The sequence below is a fragment of the Parasteatoda tepidariorum genome, chromosome 2 (genome assembly GCF_982258835.1).
Source record: "Parasteatoda tepidariorum strain Cologne lab strain chromosome 2, Ptep-v5.0, whole genome shotgun sequence".
Lineage (NCBI taxonomy): Eukaryota > Metazoa > Arthropoda > Arachnida > Araneae > Theridiidae > Parasteatoda > Parasteatoda tepidariorum.
In genome coordinates, this window is record NC_141756.1 from 94,018,870 (window position 1) to 94,037,245 (window position 18,376).

Genomic DNA, 18,376 nt, shown 5'->3' on the forward strand with positions numbered 1-18,376 from the left:
TTTGTAAAACACGAGATTCATTATACATATTAAATGTTACAAACTCTATGCAAATGTCAATTATTTCTTATACGAGGGCTATTTTTTTTCAAGGTCCGATTGGTCCCTTAGAGAAAATTTTAGTCAGAACCAGGAAAATTTTATATGGAACAATGTGAAGCAACATTAAGCCACTTTTCGGCGTAATCGCCGTTCCGATTCATACATTTGTCATAGCGTGGTATCAATTTTCCAATACCTTTATCATAGAATGCATCCGTCTGTGTTTTCAGTCAATTCTGTACGCTGGTTTGTAGCTCGTTGTCTGTGGCGTAAGTTTGTCCTCCTAGCCAGCGTTTCTTCAGTTTCGTAATGGACCCATGTCTCTTCTCCTGTGACAATTTTGTCCAAAAACTCATCTCCATCGTGATGGTAGAGCTCGAGGAAGGTTAATGAGGTGCCCATTCGTTGAGTTATCCTCCTAGCCAGCATTTCTTCAGTTTCGTAATGGACCCATGTCTCCTCTCCTGTGACAATGCTGTCCAAAAACTCATCTCCGTCGTGATGGTAGAGCTCGAGAAGATTAATGAGGTGCCCATTCGTTGAGTTGTCCTCCTAGCCAGCGTTTCTTCAGTTTCATAATGGACCTATGTCTTCTCTCCTGTGACAATGTTGTCCAAAAACTCATCTCCGTCGTGATGGTAGAGCTCGAGGAAGATTAATGAGGTGCCCATTCGTTGAGTTGTCCTCCCAGCCAGCGTTTCTTCAGTTTCGTAATGGACCCATGTCTCCTCTCCTGTGACAATTTTGTCCAAAAACTCATCTCCGTCGTGATGGTAGCGCTCGAAGAAGGTTAATGCGGTGCCCATTCGTTGAGTTTCGTGTTGGTCAGACAGCATCTTGAGAACCCATCTCGTTCAGAGTTAGCGGTACTCGAGTCTTTCACTCACAATGATGCAGAGAGCTGACCGGGAAATTTTCAGAATCAATTCACTCAACCTAGAAATTGTGAACAGACGATTTCCACTAATCGCCTGATCCAAGCGCTGAACAAGATCATCGGTTGACACTGACTTCTTTCCCTGGCCGCCTGCATCACGAACATCTGTGCGTCCAGCATCAAAGTTCCTAACATTGCTATCACTAAGGAACGCTTCTCCGTACGTTTTACTCATTCGTCTATAAATTTCAGCTGCATTGCTTCCTTCAGCATGCAGAAATCGAATGACGGAACGCAATTCATATTTGGCGGGAGACTCTATTTTTCGAACCATGTTTATGTGCTCCATGCGTACTCAAAATCACAACCGCTAATCCACGCTTTACCCCGGCGAACTAAAGACACAGCACAAGACGTCTGTGCACGGACCTAGCAGATTTTCCCCGAAGTTTTCCTTTAGCGACCAATCGGACCTTGAAAAAAAATAACCCTCGTACCTGTAATTAATAACAGGTTTCCACAGTGTCTGTAATTTCAAGTTAAATAAAATCCTTTTAAATTCTTCATCATTTATTATTCAGTCAACTATAGGGGAGAGTGGGGTCAATTGTAACAATTTTTACTTAACTATTTTTAACTAACAAAAAACTCAATATATTATTAGTATTAATTGACAGACGAGTAAAGTAGACTATCCTCTACTAGAAAAAATAAATAAATACCTTATTTTAAATGTTATTATATTAGTTATTAACAATTTTTGACAGTCGTGCACTTGTTACAATTGTCCCCACTTACGGGGTCAATTGTAACAGTTCATAAATTCAACTAAAACATAGTTAATTATACATATTATCATAGTTGTGATATATTATTTTATTGATCAAAATAGTAGTGATATTTTAGGAGTAAAAATAATAATGAGCAGAGACCTAAAGGGTTAAACTTTTAACTTTAAGGGGTTAAAAATTTTAATTTATGCTGTGAAAGGTGACAAATAAAATAATGCACATGCAACATAATATAAATGATATAGGAAACTATTGGTGGATCTTAAAGAGTTAAGTAATGGTTTGTAAACATAAGATAATTTATTTTCAGCTGTTACAATCGTCCCTTTACTTATTGTTACAATCGTCCCCAAGACGCCATTTCAGCTTCATTTGTTAAAAACAATGCTAGTTAATTACCAAAAGTAATTTTTTTTAAATTGAAATGTTAATTAAGGTGTCTACTTACATATTCGGTTAATAATTTTTATTTGTTTAAACAAAATTACTTTGTTGCAATATAATATTCTAATGCCAAAAAAGTACTTGCGTAGCGTGAAAATATCTTTTGTGATGTAACTCTTTCAAAAGTACATAAAAATGGTTGCCAGCAGGGATGTACATGTAGATTTATTAAATACACCTTGTGCGCCACCTAGGAACCAAATCTAGAACCCGACACTCGAAGTTTTTGCTTTGTTACAATCGTACCCTGTTACAATTGACCCCACTCTCCCCTATAAGAAATAGAAGCAGACGTTTTTTATGAACTAAACATAAACGTCGAATAACTGATTATCGAGTTCCGGTTAAATATTTACTAAAGTGTAAAAGAAACTTATTTACATGTTAAAAGAGCAAATCAACAAATGAAAATTTTAAAATACTCGTTTTAATAACTTTAGAATCTTTATATTATTAACAGCTTTTTAAATCAACACTAACTTGCATATCATAAGGCTAGCACATTTTCCCTCCTAGAACTATAACGCAGCCAGTTTATCGAACGCCATCTAGTGTCGACAAGAGCAAGTTACAGTAAAACAGTAAACAGTTACAGTAGTAATTGTTCCACGATTTTAAGTTTCCAAAGTTTAAATATCAATTTTAAATGTTAGACACGTAGAATGTAGATGTTTATAGCTATGTTTTGCTTTAGTACATTATTTTTGTACATAACTGTCCTGTGCTCATTTTATATATATTAAAAAATTCTTTCAGAACCATAAAGACGATACGATGCTTCATTTTATTGAAAAATTGTCAGTTAAGGTACTCATTTAACTAAGCTAATAGCCTGTAAAAATTTCTTAATTTACGTAAAAACTTTTCATCAGGTATATTAAACAGATAATGGTGTCATTGTATTTTACGATGGAAAAGATTAATTTTTTTGAGCAAAATATATTTTTTTTCATTTAAAAAGAATAATTAACTCAAAATTCAATCAATGTGTGAATTAATTCGATTAACCATAAGTTAATTAGGGTCATATTATTAACAAAACTCACTTGACACAAAACTTCTTTTAAAATATGTTATTAAATATTTAAAAAAACATTTAAAAAAGAGCTTCAATCACCGCTTAATTACGTTCATAGCTTATTAAGGGTAATAAACTTTTTAGCTCCCGTTAATAGATAATAAAAGATGCGATAAAAAAGGTTTATTTAATAAAACTTCTTTTTGTGTATTCAAATTTGTTATCATTAGAAACCCTTAAGAAAATAAAGACTTTACGATCATTTCTTTTGTGGTGTAGTTTTTTTTATGCCACTTCATTGTTGATATAAGCTTTGAACTTTTTCTTCAGGATTTCTGGCATGAATGATAACGGGTACGCAAAAATGATAATATTTTTTTAAATACGTTTACCTTTGGGAAAAAAAACGCTGAAATATCATTATCTGATCTTTTTCCTTCACATTAAAAGCTGCATTAACCTCGATGAAACTAGTGATGAATAAAATAATTCCATCTTTTAATCTCTAAAGTATCAGATAATTCTCATTGAATATTTTCAATTGTTACAAATATATAATTTTATACAAATATATACAAAATATATACAAATATTTAAAAAATAAAATGCATACATTTCTATAACTTTTGCACTTTTTGACTTGATTGAATAAGGACGAATAATTTTGCAAGATGTTTACAATTATAACGCTAAATATATTAGAACCGTCGTTGAACAGCCGACCCAATTTTATGGGTTTACGACGACTAATGTTTAAATTCGTAGCCTTGTAATTTTGTACCCAATCCCGAAAACAAGGGAACTCCTGCATTGAGTATTGGGAGAAATTTGCCTTCGTGAAGGACTTTTTAATGTAGCTTACCCGCATTTGCGTTAAATGGAGAGGAAGAAAACTAAAACCTTCCACGGTTAGCCTGACGACAAGTGGACTCTTACCATTGATCAGTCTACCGCTGAGGATATTTCACGTCAGTACTGTGGTAAGTGCAAGTCGGATGTGGAATTCGTATCGACTGGGATTCAAGCCCGGTTCGCCTCATTGGAAGGCGAGCGCTCTATCCCCTGAGCCATCGCGACTCGAGCTAAATATATCATGATTCGCACTAACTTAATGGAATTATTTAAATTTTAATAGCAGTTTCATATTCTGTTGTGGTTGCTGCTGGAGTTCATTTACGTCGCACTAGAACCGCACAATGGGCTTTTGGTGACGGTCTGGGAAGCATCCCTGAATATGATCCGAAGACACGCCATCACAATTTTGATCCTCTGCCGAGGGGATGGGACCCTTGCTTTGGTAGCCCGACAACCTGCACGCGAAGTCGGACACTTTACGGTAGAAAAGTTTCACGAGGACCAATGCCGCACACCCTCGGTCCCTACGCAGACTAATCCAAGTGGTCACCCACCCGCACACTGACCGCAGTCAGTGATGGTCAACTTCGGTGTTCAACTGGGAACCGTGTTTTAGCGATCAAACCCACTGCGGAACTTCATATTCCGCATTCTACGAGTAAATAAAAGTTCTAGCCATACTGTGTTGTAATTAATTGTAGTACGATTCTTATTGGCACCGGAAGGTTGTGAGTTCGATCTCAAGTCAACTTAAGTGTATTTGAATATCAAATTTTCTCAAATTTTTCATGGATATATACGTTTTTTTTATGTGACGTAACATCCCTAATAAATTAATTGTGCAGTTTTTTGAAACGCGTCTGTTTAAAACCAAGTCGTGTGGTACTTTTAGCGTTTGAAGCACTCTACTAGGACATACACTGTAATACATTGTAGGTAAATTAACAAAAGTGGTTCAGTCAAATTCACAATGGTCGCAGATTATTCCTCACTATTAAGTATAGTAAAACACCAAGAATATTCTTCTTTACTACTTTTAGTGTAAAGTGTTGGTTTCTAATAACACTTGAGCAAATCAAGTTCGCCAGCCATTGGTTTTCTTGCGAATTAAGTCAAAGAGGTACGTCTTCAGTCTGATGAGCATCACAAGGTTGAAAGTACGTCTTAGTTCATATACCCACGGGTAGATGGCAGCATGACTTATTCATTTAGATTTGATGGGGAAGAAAATTTTCTCCAGATCCCTGTACCCATGGAACTGCTCAGAGATCTCTCACAGGACTTTCGATTCCACAACTCAATGTGTCTTAGCGGAGCCGAGAATCGAACCCCGGGTCTTCTACACCAGAGTCTGATTCTCCAACCACTGGGCTAACATGGCACTAATTAATGTTGATGCCTTCCTTTCTGTATTCAGTAACACTAAAATTTATAATCGAAATAAGATACGATACTCATAATAGTTGTTAGGTTACTTTTTACGACACAATTTAAAATAAAGCCATACTAGTTTATGGTGTTTACGTACTAATTCTTAAAATAAAATTTATGTGTAAATCAATCATACGCGTAGTATAACGAGAATACTGAAACGAATTCAAATTGGACTTATAAGAACAGAAGCGAATAGAAATTAAATATTATAAAATTATATAATACGATTTATATTTAGGTAACAATGGGGCTTCTTGTGCCCTCCCCTATTTTTCTATAATTTTGTGGATTAATGTGGTGGTGGGGTACGCTCCAACAATATATCTGACCAAGTTTGAAAATTATAGGTTAATATTTAGGGAAAATATAATTCATTACTTAAGTGCGAAATATAAAAAAATAACTGGAAAAATTGTATATTCCAACGTTACATTATAAAGGGAATATTGGCGCTAAATTTGAGTCCCATTTGCCCACTTACTTATTCGGGTATAATTTTTACGGCTTGGCGTAGCACAGAGGCACATAGTATTTATAAATGTGGTCAGGTTTAAAAACAATAGGTCATTATTCAGGGAAAATATAGGCCTTCGTATATAAGAACACAATAAAATTTTTTAAATCCTGACGCTCGCATTATAAAGGACAAATTACAACATCAATGTTCCCCTTTATTATGAAAGCGACGACATTTTAAAAATTCAAGGTGGCCTAAATTAAACGTCCATATTTTTCCTTTATAATGAAGCGTCGGGACTCATAACTTTTAAAGTTTTCTTTTAATATTTTGCTCATACATAGTTGCCTATATTTTCCCTAAATGTTTGCTTATAATTTTCAAACGTAGTCAGATATTTTATTTTAACATACCACACCGAGCAACAAAATTAAAGGGGCACAAGGTGTGCGAATTTTAACCTCAATTTTCCCCTTTTTAATGAAAGCGAAGGGACATAAAACATTTCCGAATATTCCTTGCGTTCTCGCATATACATCGAAGGCCTAGATTTTCCCTAAATAATAACCTATAATTCTCATACGTTTCTAAATTTATCATTGCAACATACCTATACACCACGTCAAGCAGTAGTATTATAGATATATTAGGGGGGCTCAAGGGGTTCTATATTTAATCCTGGCTCAAATCTAGATATAAATTTACCTTTGTAGAAGAGTTTTTACACGGAACTAACCCATATTTGCGTTACATGGAGAGGAAAACCACGGAAACTACCCTAGGTTAGCCCTAACAGCAAGGAGATCTAACCTATGATCCGTGTATCACCGAGAATATTTTACGTCAGCACAGTGGTCGGTGCGAGTCGAAAGCAGAATTCGTATCAACCAGCCATCACTGGGACACCTCATCGGGAGGCAAGTGCTCCATCCCCTGAGCCACCACGGCTCTCATGTATGACATTTATTGCCAGCCTATTATAAAGTGGACAAAACAAAAAGTGTTCTGAAATGACCGCCCTTACGTTTGAAATACTTATAAAAAAAATGCACATTAGCAACAAAAGAATAAAAACTCTAATAATCAAGGAATAAAACTCCTGTCTCTGAAGATGACAAGACTAAAAACATCACAATTTAATTGGCTGCTGGAGGAAAAAAAGAAGTTTTAAACGAACTCCTCACAGTTTTATCTAGCAATGAATCTAGTTTTGATGTTTTTCGGTTTCGCTTGTATTTACTAATTATTGAATAGATTTTGTTAACTTTTTTATTTCTTTATCCTCACTTAAATATTGGTTTCACATCTCTAATGAGAATTCATTTCCTACAAGGATTATAAAAATTAAGTTAAGTAATTGCGAAACACCCAATATATATTTTTCTTAATTTTGTAAAATATATCGCTTACCACTATGAGCATTGATAAAATTTAATGAAAACTAAAATACTACTTTACTTACAATTTAATTGAATACCAATCATTTTATACAATTTAAAAAAAAAATTGAGCTCCTACTCAAAAAAAAAAAAAATTCTAAGAAGAAATCGCTTGATTTATTTAGAAACTAAAGACATGAAAAATATCCACAGTTTCAACGATCATACATTTATGTGTTTTACTTTTAAGTCATTAGTTTGATGAAAATCTTTAGTTTTTCGTAGAAATTTGATGAAAATTTTCATCATTATTATAATAACAAGGAAATAAGTATTCAAGGAAAAGATTAATAATATACAGTTCATCCTTTGCATCAACAATTTAAAGACTTTCATTATTGTATATAGTTAAAAACATCGACGAGGTAAAAAATTTTAGTGTAACATTTTTTAAAGCAAATTAATGACTCTCAAAACAAGATGTTAATTTTTATTGTATTTATTTTTTCTTACTAGTAATGCAAATTATTTATAATGATTTAGATAGTTAAGAACTATTTTTCATTAAATTACTTTTTTAAAACGTTTAAGGCGAATAGTTTCTTAAAAGTATTAACTTGCACTTGTTTACAAATTTGAAGAAGGGGAAATTTTTGTTCTATTTTTGCATCATTAACATTAGGGTTCATTAATTTTACAGTAACAAACTTTCTTGAAATACATGAAAAATTTTCATGTTCAGAACAGTTAACAAAAAAATTTTAATTTTCCATGGATGCATAGTATTAATTGTTAACAACTTTGAGACTTGTTTCTTGTTGAGAATTTTAATAACTAAAAAAATATTTTTAACCTTTAAAAATCAAAATCAAGTTTTTATCTGTTTCTTCCTATTTGTTTTTAAAGTAAACGAATTCTTTCTAAAGATAAACAGAAAAGAGTTGAGTTTATTTTAAAATAAAATATAGCCTATCGTTTATCATCGTTTCAAAATATTTTGCGAACTATTTTGTCTTTTTTCTTTGACATGAATGAAATAATAAACTTTAAGGCTGAAATAAGAATAAGATCTCTTTTCAACAATTCTTTTCAAAAATTCTTGTTTAGGCACTTTTTGGTTTAAGTATTATAACAATACAAGTGCTGGAAGATAAAGTAAAGACAAACTTTTTAAATTTCTGCAAAAGAAAAAGTTTTTTATATGCCCTTAAGTACAAAACATACGTTTTTATTATTATATATATATATATATATATATATATATATATATATATATATATATATATATATATATATATATATATATATATATATATATATATATATATATATATATATATATATATATATATATATATATATATATATATATATATATATATATATATATATATATATATATATATATATATATATATGCTACGGTGTAACACCAAAATCTGGAGAATGTCAACATTCACATAGTCACTTGGTGTATGTCCGAAATATTTGTTATATGCAATTTTATATAAGTTTATTCGTTAATACTATTGTATTTATTTTATATATTTATATTTATTCTATATTTAAATACTTACTGACGATAGATTAGAAGAAACATCAGTGTTTGGAGTATCGGGCAAGTATATACCGGGCAATGGCACTTGACCTTAAAAAAACATCAGTGTAGGGTATACCGGGCAAATGTATACCGGGTAGTGGCACTTAACCTTAAAAAAACATCAGTGTAGGGTATACCGGGCAAATATATACCGGGCAGGGGCACTTAATCTTAACAAAAAGATCAGTGTAATGTATACCGGGCAGTGGCACCTAACCTTAAAAAAATCAGTTTAGGGTATACCGTGCAAATGTATACCGGGCAGTGGCACTTAACCTTAAAAAAACATCAGTGTAGGGTTATAATATCGAATAAATGTAATTATATCCACGAATAAATTCATATCAAATCGAATGTAATAAATATTTCGGACATTCACCAAAGCATATCTGTGATTGTCGACATACACCGGTGAGGGTCCGATTGTACAAGAATGTAATATGAAATATTCGATCTTTCACCGACGTATTTGGTGTTTGCCGACATTCACCGGAGAGAGTCGACATTCACATAGTCCCTTGTTGTATGTCCGAAATATTTGTTATATGCAATTTTATATAAGTTTATTCGTTAATACTATTGTATTTATTTTATATGTTTATATTTATTCTATATTTTAATACTTACAGACGATAGATTAGAAGAAACATCAGTGTTTGGAGTATCAGGCAAGTATATACCGGGCAATGGCACTTGACCTTAAAAAAACATCAGTGTAAAGTATACCGGGCAAATGTGTACCGGGCAGGGGCACTTAACCTTAACAAAAAGATCAGTGTAATGTATACCGGGCAGTGGCACCTAAGCTTAAAAAAATCAGTTTAGAGTATACCGTGCAAATGTATACCGGGCAGTGGCACTTAACCTTGAAAAAACATCAGTGTAGGGTTATAATATCGAATAAATGTAATTATATCCACGAATAAATTCATATCAAATCGAATGTAATAAATATTTCGGACATTCACCAAAGCATATCTGTGATTGTCGACATACACCGGTGAGGGTCCGATTGTACAAGAATGTAATATGAAATATTCGATCTTTCACCGACGTATTTGGTGTTTGCCGACATTCACCGGAGAGAGTCGACATTCACATAGTCACTTGTTGTATGTCCGAAATATTTGTTATATGCAATTTTATATAAGTTTATTCGTTAATACTATTGTATTTATTTTATATGTTTATATTTATTCTATATTTTAATACTTACAGACGATAGATTAGAAGAAACATCAGTGTTTGGAGTATCAGGCAAGTATATACCGGGCAATGGCACTTGACCTTAAAAAAACATCAGTGTAAAGTATACCGGGCAAATGTGTACCGGGCAGGGGCACTTAACCTTAACAAAAAGATCAGTGTAATGTATACCGGGCAGTGGCACCTAAGCTTAAAAAAATCAGTTTAGAGTATACCGTGCAAATGTATACCGGGCAGTGGCACTTAACCTTGAAAAAACATCAGTGTAGGGTTATAATATCGAATAAATGTAATTATATCCACGAATAAATTCATATCAAATCGAATGTAATAAATATTTCGGACATTCACCAAAGCATATCTGTGATTGTCGACATACACCGGTGAGGGTCCGATTGTACAAGAATGTAATATGAAATATTCGATCTTTCACCGACGTATTTGGTGTTTGCCGACATTCACCGGAGAGAGTCGACATTCACATAGTCACTTGTTGTATGTCCGAAATATTTGTTATATGCAATTTTATATAAGTTTATTCGTTAATACTATTGTATTTATTTTATATGTTTATATTTATTCTATATTTTAATACTTACAGACGATAGATTAGAAGAAACATCAGTGTTTGGAGTATCAGGCAAGTATATACCGGGCAATGGCACTTGACCTTAAAAAAACATCAGTGTAAAGTATACCGGGCAAATGTGTACCGGGCAGGGGCACTTAACCTTAACAAAAAGATCAGTGTAATGTATACCGGGCAGTGGCACCTAAGCTTAAAAAAATCAGTTTAGAGTATACCGTGCAAATGTATACCGGGCAGTGGCACTTAACCTTGAAAAAACATCAGTGTAGGGTTATAATATCGAATAAATGTAATTATATCCACGAATAAATTCATATCAAATCGAATGTAATAAATATTTCGGACATTCACCAAAGCATATCTGTGATTGTCGACATACACCGGTGAGGGTCCGATTGTACAAGAATGTAATATGAAATATTCGATCTTTCACCGACGTATTTGGTGTTTGCCGACATTCACCGGAGAGAGTCGACATTCACATAGTCACTTGTTGTATGTCCGAAATATTTGTTATATGCAATTTTATATAAGTTTATTCGTTAATACTATTGTATTTATTTTATATGTTTATATTTATTCTATATTTTAATACTTACAGACGATAGATTAGAAGAAACATCAGTGTTTGGAGTATCAGGCAAGTATATACCGGGCAATGGCACTTGACCTTAAAAAAACATCAGTGTAAAGTATACCGGGCAAATGTGTACCGGGCAGGGGCACTTAACCTTAACAAAAAGATCAGTGTAATGTATACCGGGCAGTGGCACCTAAGCTTAAAAAAATCAGTTTAGAGTATACCGTGCAAATGTATACCGGGCAGTGGCACTTAACCTTGAAAAAACATCAGTGTAGGGTTATAATATCGAATAAATGTAATTATATCCACGAATAAATTCATATCAAATCGAATGTAATAAATATTTCGGACATTCACCAAAGCATATCTGTGATTGTCGACATACACCGGTGAGGGTCCGATTGTACAAGAAAGTAATATGAAATATTCGATCTTTCACCGACGTATTTGGTGTTTGCCGACATTCACCGGAGAGAGTCGACATTCACATAGTCACTTGTTGTATGTCCGAAATATTTGTTATATGCAATTTTATATAAGTTTATTCGTTAATACTATTGTATTTATTTTATATGTTTATATTTATTCTATATTTTAATACTTACAGACGATAGATTAGAAGAAACATCAGTGTTTGGAGTATCAGGCAAGTATATACCGGGCAATGGCACTTGACCTTAAAAAAACATCAGTGTAAAGTATACCGGGCAAATGTGTACCGGGCAGGGGCACTTAACCTTAACAAAAAGATCAGTGTAATGTATACCGGGCAGTGGCACCTAAGCTTAAAAAAATCAGTTTAGAGTATACCGTGCAAATGTATACCGGGCAGTGGCACTTAACCTTGAAAAAACATCAGTGTAGGGTTATAATATCGAATAAATGTAATTATATCCACGAATAAATTCATATCAAATCGAATGTAATAAATATTTCGGACATTCACCAAAGCATATCTGTGATTGTCGACATACACCGGTGAGGGTCCGATTGTACAAGAATGTAATATGAAATATTCGATCTTTCACCGACGTATTTGGTGTTTGCCGACATTCACCGGAGAGAGTCGACATTCACATAGTCACTTGTTGTATGTCCGAAATATTTGTTATATGCAATTTTATATAAGTTTATTCGTTAATACTATTGTATTTATTTTATATGTTTATATTTATTCTATATTTTAATACTTACAGACGATAGATTAGAAGAAACATCAGTGTTTGGAGTATCAGGCAAGTATATACCGGGCAATGGCACTTGACCTTAAAAAAACATCAGTGTAAAGTATACCGGGCAAATGTGTACCGGGCAGGGGCACTTAACCTTAACAAAAAGATCAGTGTAATGTATACCGGGCAGTGGCACCTAAGCTTAAAAAAATCAGTTTAGAGTATACCGTGCAAATGTATACCGGGCAGTGGCACTTAACCTTGAAAAAACATCAGTGTAGGGTTATAATATCGAATAAATGTAATTATATCCACGAATAAATTCATATCAAATCGAATGTAATAAATATTTCGGACATTCACCAAAGCATATCTGTGATTGTCGACATACACCGGTGAGGGTCCGATTGTACAAGAATGTAATATGAAATATTCGATCTTTCACCGACGTATTTGGTGTTTGCCGACATTCACCGGAGAGAGTCGACATTCACATAGTCACTTGTTGTATGTCCGAAATATTTGTTATATGCAATTTTATATAAGTTTATTCGTTAATACTATTGTATTTATTTTATATGTTTATATTTATTCTATATTTTAATACTTACAGACGATAGATTAGAAGAAACATCAGTGTTTGGAGTATCAGGCAAGTATATACCGGGCAATGGCACTTGACCTTAAAAAAACATCAGTGTAAAGTATACCGGGCAAATGTGTACCGGGCAGGGGCACTTAACCTTAACAAAAAGATCAGTGTAATGTATACCGGGCAGTGGCACCTAAGCTTAAAAAAATCAGTTTAGAGTATACCGTGCAAATGTATACCGGGCAGTGGCACTTAACCTTGAAAAAACATCAGTGTAGGGTTATAATATCGAATAAATGTAATTATATCCACGAATAAATTCATATCAAATCGAATGTAATAAATATTTCGGACATTCACCAAAGCATATCTGTGATTGTCGACATACACCGGTGAGGGTCCGATTGTACAAGAATGTAATATGAAATATTCGATCTTTCACCGACGTATTTGGTGTTTGCCGACATTCACCGGAGAGAGTCGACATTCACATAGTCACTTGTTGTATGTCCGAAATATTTGTTATATGCAATTTTATATAAGTTTATTCGTTAATACTATTGTATTTATTTTATATGTTTATATTTATTCTATATTTTAATACTTACAGACGATAGATTAGAAGAAACATCAGTGTTTGGAGTATCAGGCAAGTATATACCGGGCAATGGCACTTGACCTTAAAAAAACATCAGTGTAAAGTATACCGGGCAAATGTGTACCGGGCAGGGGCACTTAACCTTAACAAAAAGATCAGTGTAATGTATACCGGGCAGTGGCACCTAAGCTTAAAAAAATCAGTTTAGAGTATACCGTGCAAATGTATACCGGGCAGTGGCACTTAACCTTGAAAAAACATCAGTGTAGGGTTATAATATCGAATAAATGTAATTATATCCACGAATAAATTCATATCAAATCGAATGTAATAAATATTTCGGACATTCACCAAAGCATATCTGTGATTGTCGACATACACCGGTGAGGGTCCGATTGTACAAGAATGTAATATGAAATATTCGATCTTTCACCGACGTATTTGGTGTTTGCCGACATTCACCGGAGAGAGTCGACATTCACATAGTCACTTGTTGTATGTCCGAAATATTTGTTATATGCAATTTTATATAAGTTTATTCGTTAATACTATTGTATTTATTTTATATGTTTATATTTATTCTATATTTTAATACTTACAGACGATAGATTAGAAGAAACATCAGTGTTTGGAGTATCAGGCAAGTATATACCGGGCAATGGCACTTGACCTTAAAAAAATATCAGTGTATGGTATACCGTGCAAATGTATACCGGGTAGTGGCACTTAACCTTAAAAAAACATCAGTGTAGGGTATACCGGGCAAATATATACCGGGCAGGGGCACTTAATCTTAACAAAAAGATCAGTGTAATGTATACCGAGCAGTGGCACCTAACCTTAAAAAAATCAGTTTAGGGTATACCGTGCAAATGTATACCGGGCAGTGGCACTTAACCTTAAAAAAGCATCAGTGTAGGGTTATAATATCGAATAAATGTAATTATATCCACGAATAAATTCATATCAAATCGAATGTAATAAATATTTCGGACATTCACCAAAGTATATCTGTGATTGTCGACATACACCGGTGAGGGTCCGATTGTACAAGAATGTAATATGAAATATTCGATCTTTCACCGACGTATTTGGTGTTTGCCGACATTCACCGGAGAGAGTCGACATTCACATAGTCACTTGTTGTATGTCCGAAATATTTGTTATATGCAATTTTATATAAGTTTATTCGTTAATACTATTGTATTTATTTTATATGTTTATATTTATTCTATATTTTAATACTTACAGACGATAGATTAGAAGAAACATCAGTGTTTGGAGTATCAGGCAAGTATATACCGGGCAATGGTACTTGACCTTAAAAAAACATCAGTGTAGGGTATACCGGGCAAATGTATACCGGGCAGTGGCACTTAACCTTAAAAAAACATCAGTGTAGGGTATACCGGGCAAATGTATACCGGGCAGGGGCACTTAACCTTAACAAAAAGATCAGTGTAATGTATACCGGGCAGTGGCACCTAAGCTTTAAAAAATCAGTTTAGAGTATACCGTGCAAATGTATACCGGGCAGTGGCACTTAACCTTAAAAAAACATCAGTGTAGGGTTATAATATCGAATAAATGTAATTATATCCACGAATAAATTCATATCAAATCGAATGTAATAAATATTTCGGACATTCACCAAAGCATATCTGTGATTGTCGACATACACCGGTGAGGGTCCGATTGTACAAGAATGTAATATGAAATATTCGATCTTTCACCGACGTATTTGGTGTTTGCCGACATTCACCGGTGAGAGTCGACAACCACAGATTTTGGTCTTTCGCCGTGACATATATATATATATATATACCTACAATGATGTTTTTTTAAGGTCAAGTGCCATTGCCCGGTATATATTTGCCCGATACGCTGATGTTTGTTCTAATCTATCGTCAGTAAATTTTAAAATATAGAATAAATATAAATATATCAAATAAATATAATAATATTAACGAATAAATTAATATAAAATTGGGTATAACAAATATTTCAGACATTCACCAAAGCGACTATGTGATTGTTGACATTCACCGGTGAGAGTCAGAAATAAGGGTATTTAGCAAATATTTCGGACATACACCAAGCGACTACGTGAATGTTGACATTCTCCAGATTCCGGTGTTTCACCGTAACACACATTTATATATATATATATATATATATATATATATATATATATATATATATATATATATATATATATATATATATATATATATATATATATATATATATATATATATATATATATATATATATATATATATATATATATATATATATATATATATATATATATATATATATATATATATATATCGTTCGTTCTAAAATGGCCAAATTTTTAGAAAAATATTATCATACAATATTTATTTTAAACATTACTTAAATGTTTTTGTTATAAAGTTTTGCCTGGCTGAACTTTTGCACAAATGAAACACTTCACTACTAAATCCATCTTATAAAAAATAAAAAAATATTTCTAATAATTCTCGGAATGGAATGTATTATCGTAACTATATCTCTCCCCGATAATAACAATGTTAGAAAGAAGGAATCAAACAATCCATGTGAGAAATTGAGAGGAGATTTTCATCGACTTTTGGCGAAGTTTCAAGAGCTCGAAATTGTTTTGAGAAAAGAAATTTTCGTTTTATTGCGTCCACTTTAGAACAAAGTAAATACTTTAAGATTTTGCTTGAGTTTTAGGGGAACTTTAGGAAGAGTTCGTTATTGAATAGTCTAAGATTTGTTCTAAATTGTTGAGAAGCTGGCTAGATTAAACTAAAGTTATATACGTAATTTCTTATACTTCGCAAGAATTCTTTGAAGTGTTTTAGTTTTTCGTAGTTATGTTTAAAAAGAATATAGTACTTCCTAAACTCTCACGCGGTATGGGCATCATAATACAAACACTAATATTTGGCGATCATATATACCGTTAAAAATATAATTTGTTTTGTCTTTTAAAGTGCATAGGTTAACCAATCCTTTCAAAAATACCGCTGTAAATGATAGTTTCTGTTCATTTAAAACTACAAATATTTTCCGCTAATTACACCTCAAACTCTCAAAAGTTTGTTATCCTTGACACAAGTTTATTTTGCTTGGTTCAGTTCTTGTTTACTTTTTTGTTTCGATAAATACAAAAAAAAACTTTAATAAATCAAAATTTCAATAAATCAAAAAAAAAAAAAAAATTCAATATTTTTTCTTCTTGCCGCCATAGTGATTTTCTCCGTATGTTATTAGAACAAATAATAAATAAACATTTTGTATGTGCAACAGGTTATTCTGGTTTCATGAGTACCAAACATGTTAATTTCAGACATGTTAATGTTGAGTTTCAGACATGTTAATTGCAACGATAAGTTTGCAGTTGCAACAGTACATTAAATATACCCTTTTCCGCCGTAGCCAAAGCATCAATGCTGCGGGTGAAATGATCTTTGGTTTCTGCGCTTGAAATAATCCTGGTTTGCAATTTCTATCACTGTTTTTCCTGTAGCATATAAGTTAAATTTATACACAAATATAAATATTGCAATTAATGTAATCATCTTTAACAAAAGTTTTACTTCATTAATTTACAATTTCATGTATAATATTTTCCGAATATGCAAAAAAATATTTTTATTTTCAATTTAAAAGTTTAAAAAAAATTATGATGTATCGCAATAATTAAAAAAATAAATAATTAAAAAGTTTTAAATAAATTTGTTGCGTTTTATCGATATAACTTCTTAAAAAATTCAATTTAAAAGTTTAAAGAATTTCGTAACTTTTTTAGTAGCAATAAAGAAATATTTTGTTTCAAATGAATTCGTCGCATTCCATCGAAATAGCTAAAAAAATAATTCACTATAAAAAATTTTAGCGAAATTCGTTTCATTCTATAAAAAAATTTTAAAAAATAATTAAATTTAAAAGTTTTAACGAAATTTGTTTCGGTCTATAAAAATAAATTCATTTAAAACTTTTAAGGAAATTCCTTAAATTCTATAAAAATAATTTTTAAAAAATAATTAAATTTTTAAGTTTTAAAAAAATTTGCGGTCAATCAAAACAATTAAAAATAGAATTAAATTTAAAAGTTTGAAAGAAATTTGTTGCGTTTTATTGAAATAATTAAAATAAATCATCACACCTTTGGGTCACAGTACCTTTGCAACAATTTTTTAAACTAAAGGTATAATCATTCATTTTGAGGATGCTTTAGATGCTCATTTAAGTTATAATCAATAATTTATCTTTAAAAAATGATTAAACTGTTTAATTTTTTTTAAATTTTAAAAAAAGTTGAAAAAATTCTAAATTTTTAAATCCCTAAGGCTTTTTTATTTTAACATATTTTCAAAAAAAGTTTTTTTCATAGTGCTTGCAATATTTATCTTAACAATTTTGTGCATTCATTTGTTGATATATCAATTAGAATATTTTTTATAGATTATTTTGTAAAAAAATAGAAAAAAAAAGGGTAAAAATTCCTGTTTGGTATATATAACATGCCGTAAAAATTGTAATACCTCATAAAATTCTTATTCCATGCACAGTTTAAATAAGTGTATTATACTGAAGATAAAAAAGTTTACTTCAAAGCTTTATCTTAAATAGAAAAAATTCCTTAGGGATTTAATTAAGATTAAGACACAAAATTATCATCTGTGCGAAAAAGCACTTTAAAGGCAGACTGCTGAGCACGTTTCTGTATTAGAACAATTTAA